General features: G+C 38.0%; 1 protein-coding gene across 1 annotated transcript in view; it reads right to left on the bottom strand.

Annotated features, from left to right (window-relative positions):
* Positions 1-14,342, bottom strand: part of TLK1 (tousled like kinase 1) — an 82,088-nt gene extending 67,746 nt beyond the window's left edge. Inside the window, exon 1 of the mRNA XM_015811868.1 lies at positions 14,294-14,342. The gene's annotated coding sequence lies outside the window, so the exon portion shown is untranslated. The remainder of the gene's footprint in view (positions 1-14,293) is intronic.
* Positions 14,343-15,383: the final 1,041 nt, after the last annotated feature.

Below are 15,383 nucleotides of genomic sequence, written 5' to 3'. Positions count from 1 at the left end.
CGCCTACATCGTCCATATAGGACGACTCGGGAACTCAACTCCTACCCCGGGCAGCTCACCGATCCCCTTATGCCCAGGGGAAAGGTATCAAGCCGTTTGACAGCAGATGCTGGCTGTCAAACCGGCTTTTACGCAAAACAGGCGGGAGGCAGCAAACAGCTGCGACCAGCGAAATCGCCTGCCACCGGAAGTGCCCACTTTGACTCCTTCAAAACCTTATTATTACCCTCAGTTTCCCAATATTTTCTTAATGGAAAGATAGCTTTAAACTAAAATTGGAAGCATATTTAACAATTAAGAAAATTACTTTTATGTTCTTGTTGGGCAAAACAGTCCATGGCAATAACTCATACAAAAGACTCATCAGTTAGTTTCCTTAGAGCAGGGGTTGGGGAACCTTGGCTCTTTTATGACTTTTATGACTTGTGGACTTCAACTCCCAGAATTCCTGAGTCAGCATGGCTGATTCAGGAATTCTGGGTATTGAAGTCCACAAGTCATAAAAGAGCCAAGGTTCCCTACCCCTGCCTTAGAGGCTGGGGCATTTTTGCTGGGTTTTTTTGTTGGAATGTTATTATTTCGGTTATTATTTGGAGAGCCAGTTTGGTCTAGTGTTTAAGGTACCAGGGTAGAAAGCAAGAGAGTTATCTGTAAAAATCATAAAGGCAACAAACAAATAAACACATATTATACTATATTTTATACAAAGATGAACCCCCCCCCTCTAAAGTATTATTTAGTTTATGAGTGAATTTAAGATTATTATTAGTAGTTTAATAGGGTTGAATATTATTTTGAATTTTATGGTTTAATTATATTATTATTTTGGTTGTTAATTAGGTATATTATTATTTTGGTTGTTAATTGGTTAATACCTATTTTGAAAGGGAGTTAAAGTATGTTATGGATTTAACTGTTAGTATAGTTGGGTAATGTTATTTAGATTGTGGTATTGTTTATTTGTACCCTGTAATCAGCTCTGGGAAGTGGGGAGGGTGGGGAGGGAGGGGGGATACATATTGTAAAAAAAATTTTTAAAACTTTTAATAAAATAAAGATGAAACCCAATTACTATTCCTAGCAGGATTCAAATGAAAAGAAACAAAATCAAGTAGAAGATAAATCATATGCGATACATATATTCTGGATGCCCAACTGCAATTTTCTTCTTGTTCTAGTGATTTCGTCATGCACTTCCAAAATTTAATTAAACAAAAAAAAAAAGGTGAAAATTACACTAAGGTATTTTTTTAATGTTTCAACTGCTTATCAAGAAGCAAAGATTTTAACATAATATTTATAATAAAAAAGGGCACTAAGATGTCAAATCTCCAGAACAGCATTATAAAGTTTATGCGAGCCATCAAGAAAAAGCAAATTCTGGCACCTTAATATGATTCAACTGAGACTCAACTTTGATCCACCATATGGTGCTCTAAAGTGTCCTAGTGGACACTTCCTTAGCTTTTGGTTTTCACTCAATCATCATTTGCTGAAATATTAAGATTAGCACTAGCTACAGCTTCTCACGTTTTCAAATGACACTCCATATAGCCATTTTAAATATGGATTGCAAAAGCCTAATCTTAACCTAAAAAAAAGAAGAAAGCAGCATTCTAGGGAAGCATCCTGAAGAAACTATCTGATATTGAAACATTTCTATTCCTACAGGCAGAATTCAATTTAAACATTCTGCATATACACAATTCTGATGTACAGCTTTATCCTACACTACACTGATTCCCATGGTCTTCTTCCTGTTGCTTTCCAATGTTGAATTTTAAATTATAAGTTCCTCAAGACAAGCCTGTATTTTTACTGATTCTGTAAACATATTCTATAGTACAGCAGCATTTAAAGCCATCAGATTGTTAAATATAATTTCAGATGATCTAGGGGTACACAATAAAATGTTGACTCTCAGAATTTAAGTAAGCAACGTAAAAAACTTCAAAAATGCTATACACTAACCTCAGCATCTGATGGCATTCATCATGCATATTGTTCTATTGTTCTGAAAATCATGCAAACCACCATAAAGTTTACATTGTGTACTAAAATAGCACACCTGTAGCCAACTATCACAAAGATAAATTCCCTTCACTGAAATTTGCATTGGGTAATAAGAGTTTAATGTGCTGACATCACAATGCTCTTTTATGACATTCATATCTTTTTGCTCTTTCAGGATACACCAAATATTCAGTAGTCAGAACTAGGTCTATTAAACAATTCAAGAAATGGTAATACAAACCGTGCCACTAACTGAAAAGTTAATTGTAATAAAACTCTTATTATGGCATACATTTTTAGACTATAGCACAATTGCATTAGATGAGTGAAATGTCTACCTTAGAGTATAATCTTTCTTTGATTAGAGCCACAGGGTGACAAACAGACGTAACAGGATCAGCAATGTAACTGCAACTTTAGAGGAGGATAGTAACTTTATGTTGGGTCAAGTTGCTGATCTTACTCAGAATTTAAGACTAAACTCCATAAAGTCAGATATAAGGATTAATTCCAATTCAATACTTTTCACATTAGTGTCTTGCTCCAGGACAGAACAGTAGTTGGTCATGTCATCATTTGTTTTAATCTGATAACACTATTAGCAATATTGCATAATGCACCCCTTTCCATTTTATTAAAAATGTGTATATATGTTAAAGTAGAAAACATGATCATTATCAAATATATAGAAGTCACAGGCCTAAATATTAAGTCATTAGATATTTAATCCTGATTTACTGTATAATCCACAATTATACAGTTATTATTGAGGTTATTACATGTTAAATCAAAATATAGTTGTTTGGCTTACAGTATTATATGAATCAAGATTAAATATTTCAGATGAGAATTTTTCCTAACCATTCTAACAACTTGTCCTCAATTGTTCCCTATATCTGACATGCTTTTTCTTTTTTTTCTATGAGTTCTCTACTATTCTATATCAGTATCTGGGACCCTATAAAAGTTTTGGATCACAGCTCCTGTCATCCCCAAATCATGCTGAAAGTTACAATCTAGCAGAAACATAGCCACAAGTTTATATCTGTCATGAAGGATAAATATGTCTATTACAAGCAGCAGCAGCAGCAAGCAGCAATGGCCTTTCCATTGTTAAAACTGAACACTGAGAAAGAGGGAAAGAAGACAAACACCTTTAAATTATGAATCTGGAGATTATTATAATCATTATCAGTACAATGGATTATAAGTAGAACCAGTGTATCAATCCTGGAACAAATAAAGACTGGTTCTTCTTTTGTAGGGATGCTCAACAAGCAGGAACTTATAGAGTCTGGATTTGTGATGCAAGCAAATAATGGATTAAAAGGTTTAGCAAAGATTAGTAAGGTTTAACTCATTGACTAATAGAGTATGCTGGAAAACGGAACCATTATAGCATTTCAAATATAACAAAATTCAATAGATTAGATATACTGAAAGTAATAAAATCTGATATACTGCAAACATGGATTAATTCAAATAGGACAATTACAAACATAAAGGAAAAATACTGATTTAAATATAGATATTTACAATCCATTAGTTTCTACAATCAAGATATAAATATTGGTTTGTACCAATAATCTAAGATCTTTGGTTATGTGGTTCAAGTATCAATTGTACTGCAAAACTTACGACAGCTTAAAAATATTTATTTCACATGAAACAGACATCCAAAATGACAGAGCCAAAGGCTCCCAACCCTTTTATAGCACAATAGCTCCTCTTCCATGGTCTATCTCTAGATCAGAGGGGTGTCAAACTGCTGGCCAGCGTGCCGGTTTCATCATACCGAAGCCACGCCCACCCCATTGTCGGCAATGCAAAAAGAGTTGCGATACAGCGTGACACGTCACATGACGTGGGGAGTTTGACACCTGTGCTCTAGATGTTTCTGTAACATCTTATATGTCCACACAGGAAATTATTTACTTTGGCCCTAATTGGCGCAACTGTGGACAGACATATAAACATTCCAATTAAAAGCCAACTTGTTTCTGTTCAGATTCAGAGGTAGAGCCTGTCTCACAAATGCTATAAAAAGGTCCATGGTACACCCCAATGGCAATCAATCAATCAATCAATATTTCTAGTTGCCATTGTGACCAGGAGGCTGTTATCTTTCTTCTAAGAAGGTTGCCAAATTTTTAGCAACAGCTATAGATGTTAGAAACCATCTGGTTCTTCATTCATGCTATTAATTGTTAACTGGAAATTGCTTTGGGATTTTCTTGCAATTTTAAAATTTCCTTTTATAGTTATTTTGTTCCATACTGGTCTTTTATTGTATCTGGTTTTGGACCATAAATAAATGTTGCACAGAGATATTAAGAGATTTTAATATCTTACAATAATATGAAGAGTTATGCAAAAATACTAAGCAAAATCATCAATCTGAAATCTAACAGTAGTTTTATACATATTTATTTCTAAACAGTCCCCAATGAATAAAATTAAATTTCTGCACACACATAAACATAGCTAAGTCATCAAGAGGTTCAAGAATAAAGAACTGCTAATTATTGGGTAAAATTAAAAAATTTTGTCATAGGAAAATATATCCTTATAAATATATTAATTTGAAAAATGACTGTGTTTTATAAGGCATAACGTAAGAATATCAGAAAACATATGGCCTAATTATATTAATAATTTCAACTTGCAATTAAGGACCATTGGTAGTCTGCAGTGATCCAAGAGGTGGCGGGGAGAGAGATAATATAATACAGAAGGTAATATAGGCTGTAATTTATTTGTGCTAAATTCTTGCTTTTTTTTTCTAAACTCGTTAAAAATGGTTTCTTGTAAGTAAAATTTATAATGAATCCCACTTAATGTTTAATATTAATGACTATTATCCTTATGAACTAATTCTACAGCATTTTGGGGTACTTAATTCTCCCAGGACCAAAAAAGTCCAGCACATTATATTATATCCATGAAGAATGAAAAGATCTGCATATTTTCTCTCCATGCACGGCAACCATTGAAACTAAAAATATAATAGTCCCAACTGTGTTCTTTTAACTAAGCAAAGATCATCAACCCACCTAGCAAATCTTCTTCACTTGGAACCAAGTTTAAGAGGGCAATAATCAAGAATTTAAACAACCTATGGTTTGTTCATGACTACCAATGTTGGGAGAGAAAAGCAGAGAGCCAGTGGTCCTCAGATCAAGGCTGGCATCATTCTACCCCCAGCTGCTCAGCTTCATGGGCTTCAGGTGCATAACAAAAGTCCATTAAGTTGTAATAAGAATGGGAAGAGAAAAACTACAGTTTGACCTTCTGTGTGTATATGAATACAGAAGCATAAGGCACTTATTCATACAGGAAATGGGCAATCAATTGTTTAGTTTGGCTTTATGCTGGTTTGCAACAAAGCTAATTATCCAACCAAGCTATGTCTGAAAGTCTTCAAATGAGTCCCAATCCAAGAGCCTAGTTCAGGCAAGTTAAATCAGGAGATCTATGAATTATTGCCAAGTCCCTTGTCTGGGGAGGCTATCATAGTACTAAAATCTGAATCTATCAAGTGTAAGAATTGTACCAATGGAAAGTACATTGAGTAAAATAAAGTGCATATTTCTTTGAAAAGAAATACACCGGATGTATTTTAAATGCAAATGACTATGCTCTCGTTTTTCATTAAGAAAAAAATATTAAAATATGCTATTCTGTAGATTCAAACTCTGTATACAACAATTAGCCAAAATTGTTTTGAGAGCCCATTCTGAGTTCCAATGTCATTATAATTGTTCAAAATTCAAATTATGCAGCATCACATCAGTGAATTTGATTCAGATTTAAGTATAAGCGAAGACACTAGTTATCCTGCTATATTCTATAATCTTTATTTGACAGGCAATCTAAACAGATAAGTGCTTGTTTACAAAAAAGCAACCTGAAGAACAATTTGTAGAATTGAGATAGGTTTTAATATTTTTAAGAGAAAACCATATGCCCAAGATATAGCAAGATTTTTCCATAAAAGTGATCCTGCAAGTAGATTCACATGCTATATAACTTGGGGTTTCAAGCTAAATAACAGTGGACTGAGATCACACAACATACTAAACCATTAAATATTATTTACAAATCAAAATGGTTGGGTTAACCGATACTCTAAGCCTAAACTAACCAAGCTATATTTTAGCTTAGTGCATCATGTGATTCAACCAACATCTTGCTTAAATACATTTTGCCAATTCCTAATAACAAATTAAAGGAATTCCTGTGACGCCATACATGAAATGTGAGGTGATTACTGCAATATAAAGTTTAATAAAGAAATGTATCTAGTAATCAAAACACAAAAATGTCAAAGTTTAAATTCAAGATAAAAAGATTCTTAAAAAATTCTGAGATGCGCTGCATTTTAATGTTATACATTTTTCAATGTCACAATTATAGCTTAACAATAACAATTGTTAAACCTTTCACCCAATAAATATATACCAGATCCCAAAGCAAACCACGGCTTACCACATTTCACTAATCTCCCACTCCTTTCTGATCAGTAATCCAAAATCCAAAAAACTTTGTTTTGCCTGCACTCTTTTTTTGCAAATGTCTTTCTTTTCAAAAATCAACTAGTGTAGCCTGTGATGGCCTGGTTGGCTGAAGCCACCTCCATGACAATTTGGATAAGGAAAGATTTGTTCTTCCCTCCAGCCCCTTTGTTTGTAAAACAAAACCCTTGCATGTCCATAGGGAATGAAAATAAAGTGGGAGCAGCAAAGACTTCAGATACTCATGCAATCTATGTGGATTTCCCAGTGGACTAGTGATTGCTTAACCACAAATTACTATTACTCCAGATTTAGATGACACACCAGAATAAACAACATACAATAAGGTTATGCTCTATGGTTAAGAAAGAGTATGTTAATCACAATCTAACCTGTGGTTGAGGTTCATATGCCATGTTAAGGCTAACTAAAACATAGCATAGCTTATTGTGTGACCTTTGGTTACAGGATACAATTCAGATACCACATCCTAGTCACTGAAAAGGACCCTATAGTTATACCATTTTGCCATGTATCTGTGAACACAATCTGCGGTTCTAGTATTACAATATATGGCCAGCTTGTAGCCTCCAAACCAGAATGGAAATACAGGGCAAGAAGTAGCCTTGAGAAATCAAAAGTCAAAAACTCCAGCTTTTAACCTACTATGAATAGTTACCAACAACAAAATTTATTAACATTAATAACCTTGTTTTCAGATTCTCATCGAAGTAAACTTAAGATAGTGTTGTGGACACAATGATAGAGTACAAGATGATAGCAATTTTATCCACTCAAAGATGCCCAAACTCAGGAAACCTTTTCATTATTAATTACAAATTTATTAATTTTGAAACAGTGAAAGTTCCTTCACATATTTAAATTTCATTCTTTCTGAAATTTTGTTTTGTAAATTTCTAAGTTTACTCTTTTATTTAAAGAAATATTCATTATCAGAAGCTGCTGAGCAATATTTTTTAAAAGTTTTTACAATTAGATATTGCTTAGCAATGAGAATCAACTTAATAATGAAATTGATTCTCCTTGCTAGGCAGTATCTAATTGTAAAAACTTTTACTATTATCATCATCCCAAAATGGCAATGATTGAAGAGGGGGCATGTTTTAATCTCTCACCTATCTCGGCAACTTGTGCTTGGCAGATCAAAGACAATAAATATCCATACAGAAATACAAGCAGTCCTCGACTTACAACAGTTCATTTAGTGACCATTTGAAGTTACAACAGCACTGAAAAAAGTGACTTATTACCATTTTTCAGACTTATGACCATTGTAGCATCCCCATGGTCACATGATCATAATTCAGACCTTCGGCAACTGGCATGTATTTATGGCGTTGCAATGTCACGTGATTAACTTTTGCGAACTTCTGAAAAGCAAAGTCAATGGGGAAGCAAGATTCACTTAACAACTATGTCACTAGCTTAACAATTGCAGTGATTCACTTAACAACTGTGGCAAGAAAGGTCATAAAATGGAGTAAAATTCACTGAACAAATGTCTCACTTAGCAACAGAAATGTTGGGCTCAATTGAGGTCGTAAGTCGAGGACTGTCTGTAATCACTTTCAGTTAATAGCATCCCTCTTAGCATCACAACTAATCTTATGCAATTCCAGCATTTTATTTGCAGACATTTAAAAACAGACACTAGTTCTTAATCCCGATTATAATTAGTTTCAATTCTCATTTTATAAAAATATCCTGAAAATATTAACATTTTGAAATAAAATTGCAAGTGTTGATACAGACCACTAGGTCATCTAATCCTACGTCCTGCTCAATGCTGGAACTCAAATAAAGCATCCCAGACAGATGCTGTCTGGTATCTATCTGAATGCATCTAATGAAGGTGCATCTACCATTTCTCTGGATAACTGGTTCCACTACTGAACTGCTCTTCCTGTTAAGAAATTATTTGCCTTCCTGTAACTTAAATCAATTATTTCATATTCTGCATTCTGGGGCAAGAGAAATCCAGTCTTGACTTTCTTTTATATACTATAACAGGAGTGCTAGCACATTCTGTTCAGTCATTCTTTCTCAAATTTAAACATGCTCAGCTTCAATCTCTCTTCATAAGACTTATCATTTAGCCTTGTAATTATCCTTGCTGCCCTTCTCTGCATCTATTCCAGCCTGATTCCTTAAAATATGATGCCCAAAACAGAATTGATTTAATATGTAACACGCAAATCTAACTGCAATACAATATGGAGGAACAATTACTTCTTATAATTTGGAAGTTCTTTTTTGATGCAAAGTAAAATTGTTTTGATCTTTTTTGCAGTCCACCTCACACTGCTGGCTTATATTTACTTTGCAATCAACTGTTATTCCAATAGTATTTTTCTCTCATATTCTCTCTCACAGGGTCCTTCCTCTTTTGTACTTACATATTTGTTTGTTTTTTAAGTGAAGAATTATGCATGTGTCTCTTTTTAATTTCATTATATTACTTTCAGCTTATTTCTATAAACTTACCACAATAATTTTGAATTTTATCAAGTTACAGAAATGAGTACTCTTCAGGGGGATGTCCTTGAAAACCATGCAGAAAGAACAACTGGTCCAGTATAAAGCAGTGTGTACAGCTTTGGGTGCCCCACGTTTGCCCATGTTACACTGCTGCTGCGCAAGTGCACTGTTTTTTGGGGTTTTTTTCTGGGTGCAATTCATGGTACTAATTTTCATTTTTAAAACCCCGAATGGTACAGGGCCAGGTTATTTGTGGGACCACCTCTCCCTGAGGTTACCTGCCATTCTATCAGATAAGATAGTATGGCCTCACTCCTGGTCCTTTCCCTTATATTGTTCCTTTATAACATTGTAAGCCATTCAGAGTCACTTGACAGTGAAATGGGCACTATATAATTTTAATAAATAATAATAAATATTGCCATCTAGCAAGAACTGGATAACATGCCTGCTTGGTAATGTTCTCTGCCTTTTGGAACACCATTTCCCTTGAGATCTGGGCCTTCTGATAAACCCTGAAGGCCTGTTTTTTCTTATAAATACTAGGGTACTATATGGCCGGAGCCCAGAAAAATAATTTATAGATATGACGGTTGTGTTGTTTGAGGGCATTAGGAGTTTTAGGCTGGTTCTATGTTTTTATTGTTGTCTGCAAATGGCCCAAGATTATGCTGCATAAGAGCGGGGTTATATAAATTTTAATAAATAAATTTTAAAAATTACAATCCATAACATAAAATATCAAATAAAAGTGCAAACCATTTTCACCAACATTAATTGCTAACCTCCTCATGGTACAATGGGTATCACTAATCAGAAGATTCACAACAATAAAAACAATACAGTTGTCTAATCTTAAATAAATACAGATACATGATAAAAGAAATACTGCCCCTTACTAACAGGCATTAAGAGAAATTTTATAGTGGTAAGAGATGATAAACACTGGCACACTCTTCCTAAAACAATGAACAGCAACATCTGTGTACACAGCAATTATGTCAAAATGACATACATGTGGGGATGTCATCATATAAGCACCACGTGCTTATATCCTGATGTCTGAATTGTCATGTTTTGCCATTTGTCCACTTCCATACAAATGCCCATAGGAAATAATTTGTCCTTGCAGAAGACTTTCAAAAAGTGGATGGATGAACCAATAGAGATGGTTCAACCAATTTCTGCCCTGGACTAGGTGAGCTATGAAGACAATTTAAACTGATGCATTATATAATTTTGTAATATAAGATACAGTAGTTCTAACTATGACTTACTGTTGGCCATGCATACTACGTAGCCTTAATAGAAACCATGTTCCCTTAAAAACAGTGGCACTAACTTTTGAGTAATCATGCATGGGGTTAGTATCTAATAAGGGATGGCTCCTCAGAATCTCTCTCCCCCTCAGTGAGAAAGTGGCCCATTTTGGGTAGCATGATTTCATTTTCTTCACAAATCAAGAAATTGGTATGGAAATAAAGGTCTCTGAAAGGCAAACCACTCATATATCTTCCACTAACTTGCCCCCACAAAACATATCTAAATCATACCAAAATGCATCATTTTGACGTGCTTTAAAGGTGAGGACAGAAGCAATTTACAACCCACTTCCCACTATACCTCTAAATACCACCCACAAGAAACCTTCCCTCAAAAATCAGATAAAAAAATACCAGGATTAAAAAACATATCACTGGAAGGCATCCTGTGACATGCCAACAGGTTGAGTTGCAGGCCCTAATAAAAAATGTACTGCCTTCATAAAATTGTATGATTTTTTTTCAACAATAATCTCACTTTTTGAAATACTACCTCTTTCTTAAAGTCTGATATTTTACAATACTCTAAATCTTTACTTCTGCAGTTTGTGAAACATTTTATATTTAAGACAAACATATTTTATATCCCAATGATCTTTTTAGGGAGTTGCATCTTCCCATCTAGCCACCTCATGTGGCTCCAAAAATTACAAATATTTAATGATTTTTAAAAATCTTTTTTTAGATAGATAGATAGACAGACAGACAGACAGAGATATAGATGTTCATTTTTGTTGCATATAGTCCTCGAATTATGACCACAATCAAAATTTCTATTGCTGAGCAAAGTAGTTGTGAGTTTTGCCCCATTTTGTGACCTTTCTTGCCACAGTTGTTAAGTGAATCACTGCAATTAAATTAGTAAAAGGTTATTAAGCGAATCTGGCTTCCCCACTGACTTTGCTTGTCAGAATGTTGCAAAAGGTGACTACATGACTCCAAATATTGCAACCCTCATAAATCTGAGCCAGTTGCCAAGTATCTGAATTTTGATCACATGACCATGCAATGGTTGTTAAGTGTGAAAAATGGTCATAACTCACTTTTTTCAGTGCTGTTGTAATTTCAAATGGTCACTAAACGAATGGTTGTAAGTTGAGGACGACCTGTATATATTTGTTTTAACTGCATTACTTCAAATGCTTGAAAAGTGAATACAGAGAATTTAGAGGCTTATTGTCTGTGATCAGAGAGCGACTAGAAAGAATTACAGTTTAAAAATATATTGCCCATTTTAAAAGTGACACAGGCAATTCTTTTTGTTCAATGGGCACTTCCTCTGGAAGTGATCTATTGAGGACAGCATGTCAACAGTGAGGCCTAAGCAAGCAGTGGGCAGGGCCTAAGACAAAAGTTGGAGTTATCTATTTCTAAACTTCTTTTCTGTTTCTGATGTCCAATTGTTTCTTTTTAATATTTTATTCTGATTTTTTTCTGTAACCCCCCCACCCCACCAATCTGCAAGTTTTATTGCCACAGTATGGAATGACTGGTTGTAGAGAACTTTTGAATTTTATAGAAGTTTTGAATTTAGGCGAACAAATTACAATACACTTACAGCTATCCATGTAGCCTGTTTTATGTTAGTGAGTTTTACCATAAGTTGGTCATTGACCCCCAGTAAATATTTTTTTTATTTCTTCTTCTAGGACAAGGCCTTCATTAAATTAATCTAAGACCCATATATGGTCCTTAGTTCTGTTGATTGTTCACCCAGCTCTACAGTGTCACTTTTTTTCCATAAGGGTTATTATTTAAATCAAAGATGCAAGGGGAACTTATAGGTTTATAACAAGTACTAAAGGTCAGATGAGGGTGGATTAAAGTTCTCATGTGACATGGAAATTATCTTTGTATCGCTGAAGTAATATTTCTAGCTCCCAATGCCAGAGATAAACTTTAATGCCAGTAAATTGTCTTCTGAAAGAGTTACTGAAGCAATTACTATACATGATGGCCTTGCAAGTTGAATTAACAAAATGAGAAAACCAACATCTCAGCACAGTAGATAAACATTAGGTACAGCAAGTACTGCAAATAGGAAATGCAGCCAGAAAATGGGTAGTCTATTTATATATTTTTCAAACAATGTAAACAAGTAGTTAGACAGGTTTATTTTATTTGATCTAAAAATAAAGACTGACCCAATATTAAAGATTACTGTACATATTAATGGAGTTAACCAGTTAGCCAACTGTGCATTAGCAGCTTAATATACCTGGTTCAAACTGATGTATACAACTTTAGCTTTTCAAAGTTTAATTTTCCCAAAGAAACCAGAAAGAACCAAATGTCATATCATTCAGTGTATTAATACATAATATAAACCAAACAATTTCAGGTATTTTCTATACTACCTTCATTTCAAACAGGGTTTAGCATTTTCAGCTTCCTATCTAGGAACGTGTGCAAAAATGACATAATTCATACAAGCCTGAATGGGGGAAACAAGGTAGATAGTTCCACCACGTATGGCCAGGATTTTAATTATTTTCAGATCAGATCTTTTAAGATCCTACTGACAAATACTAACAATTTTCTTTATCACGTAAATGTATTTTCAACTGGAAACATCTAGTTTCTCAAAAACAATGTAATATTTCTCATATTTGAAGTTTATATACTTCTCAGGAACTGCTTTTTAAGAAACACGCATATACAACACTAACAAAAGGCAAAAGGCACTGAATTCACTGGAGTAAGCCCTGTGGTCAGAGAGCTATCAAAATCCCAAAATCATGAATATGCAGTATTCATTCTTCCAGTATACCATATGTTGTTGAATCAAAGTTCCTTTATATCCCCTGCTCACCAACATTTTAAGTCAAATTAATCATTTTCATAAAGCAGTATAATTGCTACATCTTGTGGCAACACAGTTTAATGCAAGAAAGAAGGGGGGGAGAATGGACAAACAATAAAAAAGACTTGTTTGCACATAACCTTCATACAGATATTCCCTGCAAACACCCACAACACACTGCTCTCTCACTGTCGTTCTGCTAGGAGAGGGTGGGGGAAGGAAAAGAGGGAGGGAAGAAAGGGGGGGGAAAATCGTATAAGATGCAATGGAGAAAAGGGGGGAAAGTTGCAGTTATTCTGCCCTGGTTTTTTAACACATCTCCCTCACTTCTGGCGAAACCTACGGCTGAAGAAAGTGTCTTCCCTTGTCTCAATAAGTGCGTCGATCTTTGTCTCTTTTCCACCATCCTGCACCTCCATGATGCCAGAACGATTCGACTCTTTTTCATTTAAGCAACAGCCACGTTCATCACCATTATCACCATCAGGGGAGGAGGGGGGGGGAGAGCCGCCTTATTTTTTATTTTTTATTTTTTTTGGTAACAAGAAATAATCAACTACCGGGGGGGAAAAAGAGAAATTTGCAAAATATTTCCCTTTTGTTAAAAAAAAAAAAAAAAGGGAAAGGGATCAGTTTAAAAACAAAGAGGAGGAAGGTTATCCATTGAAGACCCTTAACGCCGGGGATTTGCCAAGGAACTGTGGCGGCATTAAAATCTGCCCTCTCCTAACCACCCCTGAAAAGTGAGAGAGGGTGGGAGGAATGAAGTCGACCCCCGAGTGATGGCGGGGGTGGGTGGGTTGAAAGAAATGGCTACATTAGGGCCGGAGTTTTCCTGAGGTGCCCGCCTCGGGGAGGGGGGGGCAGAGTCTAGACCTTCCAGCCTCGGATGCAGAAGGAAGACATTTCTCGCCTCTTCTCGCTGCCCTCATCGCGCACTCGGCCCCGCAAGCCAGGGACTGGCCTCAGGCGGCGGCGGCCAAGGCTGCTGATGCTATTGACACTGCCGTGCCCCTCCCTCCCTAAGGGCCCATTCCCCACATCAGCCAGCCAGCCAGTCATCTTCCTCCTCCTCGCCTCCCCTTTCCCTGCCGCGGAAGCAGATCCTGAGCGCTTCTCGCTCCCTCGCTCGCCCTATTTACCTTCCTTGAGCGGCGTGTTGTTATGGAGCAGGGAGGCCGCCGCTGAGGCCGCCACGGCCGCTGCTGCTGCTGCTGCCGCCGCCGCCGCCGCCGCGGAGCAGCCCTGCAGGCTCGTTGGGGACGTGGAGAGCCGGGACCAAGATGGCGGCCCCTCCAAACTTCCACTGCTACTTTGGACACTCATCAAGCTACTTTCTCGGAGCCCGGCGGCAGCCGCCGGGGGCAGCAGCACTTGGGGAAGAGGCGGCGCGGCGGCGGAGGAGACGCGACCAGGAACCCGGCCGCCACTGCCACCGCCGCCGCCGCGGTCATGGCCGGGAGCGGGACGGAGGAAGCGGGGAGCGGGGACCCCCGGACGCGGGAACACGACGGCGAGGCTGCGGGGGAGGCCGCCGCGCGTCCGGGCAGGCGGGCAGCAGCTCCCGCGCACAGGCGGCCGAGGAAGCGCAGCGGCGGCGGCGGCTCAGGCCGGAGCAACCTGCCCACACCTCTGCACTGCGTCGCTTCGGAGCAGCCGCCAATGTGGAAGACGGAGGAAATCCTCTCTCCGCCTAACCTTCTCCCCTGCTAGGGAGCGGGCGGCAGGGAGGGGTCATGCGCAGACACGATCGCGGGCTGGCAAATGGTGAGGGAAAGGCGACGCCGGCGTGCCGCTCTCGCTGCTGCTGCTGCTGCTGTGCATCTCGGCGGTAGTGCTGGCGGCCCCTCCAGCTCGCCTGGGAGAAGGACGGCGCACGCAGTCGGCTGGGGCACCTGCTCCTCCCCCTGCTCCTCCATACAGCAGGCCGTCGCGCCGCCTGCGACGCGCCCTCTTTGGCCTGGTGGAGAGCTCGGCTAGGCTCGGCTCGGCTGCTGAGACGGTCCCGCAGAGCCTGGCCTGGCTCGCCTCCCACCCGGCGCGCGTCGCACGCCCTCCGTTCAGCCGCCGCCGCAGCCGAAGCCGCCTCCCGCTAGACCTCACCGAGGCAGTCGGTCACGGTGTTGCCCCGCGCGGCTCTCCCGCGGGCAACTTTGGCAAGTCGCCTCCCATAAAACGTGGCCGCCCCCACCGGGGTGTTCAAAGTTGCTGTCCACATGGAGGAGAAAGTAT

Source organism: Protobothrops mucrosquamatus, unplaced genomic scaffold (genome assembly GCF_001527695.2).
Source record: "Protobothrops mucrosquamatus isolate PMUCROS unplaced genomic scaffold, P.Mucros_1.0 scaffold54, whole genome shotgun sequence".
NCBI classification, from domain to species: Eukaryota; Metazoa; Chordata; class Lepidosauria; order Squamata; family Viperidae; genus Protobothrops; species Protobothrops mucrosquamatus.
Note: the sequence above shows the minus strand (reverse complement) of the source record. Positions and strands in the feature narration are given on the sequence as shown.